We start from the raw sequence: 1,018 nt of genomic DNA on the forward strand, positions 1-1,018 counted from the left end.
GCTATTATGAAGATGAGAAGCAGTCTGGCAAACCACGATGACAACTAATGACCTACTAAAATAATGCTAGCCAGAAATTTTCCAATCAAGATTTCCCTATGTTAACTCCGATCTTTTTTTCCCTGGAATATCTCAATCTGATAACTCTTTCTCAAACATAGGGTGAAAATGATACATAAAACTGGAGTCACTCTTTCAACCCATCCCTTTTGATCCATTGTTCTCCAAAACTGTAATTTCACTTGAAGATTAAAACAAAATAGTTACTTTGGTTAAAAGAACTCCTGACTGTCTTGGTGTTCAAAATTAGTTCTTAAGATCTTATATATTCAAAACACACACACAAAAAATGAAATTCTAGAAAAACACGAAGACAGATTAGAGCCTAAATGTACAAATACCTTAATTCTCTATGGTTCGGATATGTGTTTCAACTCATCATCTCTATTTTTGGTCCATAACACATTTTTCTTGTTAATTGTGTCTTATGTTTAATACAAAAAAATGTGCAGCCACTAAATAATGTACCAACCACAGGGAAAGAATGGACAAACATCTTCAGTATGGCCAACTCACCTCTTAGGAAAAATCCAGTTTTTAAGTACATCTCTTTCCATTTGCACTGTTGAGATAAAAGATGACGTGCACTGAAGAAACAAAATTTACCTAACATATATGTCCCAGAGGTTGTACAAAATGTCTTATGAATGTGTGTTCCACAACAATAAAAGCTCCAATTTCCCTTTTGAGAGCTCTATTTCTATAAAGAAATAAGCAACCGTTAAGACTTTTGATAGCGGGTGATAAGCAGCAATTTTATTCCATTGCAAAGAAAACATGGTAGCCAATTCAGGGCAGTCCCATGATAAAGCTCATTCAAGTAATGGTTAACAGAATCATTTCAAAACCATTACAGTAGATATAGCATTTTTATCCTCGATAATAGCTGACATAATGCAAATTTATTCATGACACAGATGGTTTTCTAGCCTGACTCTTCCCTTGCTTTCATCAGAAG

This window comes from Meleagris gallopavo, chromosome 8 (genome assembly GCF_000146605.3).
Source record: "Meleagris gallopavo isolate NT-WF06-2002-E0010 breed Aviagen turkey brand Nicholas breeding stock chromosome 8, Turkey_5.1, whole genome shotgun sequence".
In the NCBI taxonomy this organism is placed as follows: Eukaryota; Metazoa; Chordata; class Aves; order Galliformes; family Phasianidae; genus Meleagris; species Meleagris gallopavo.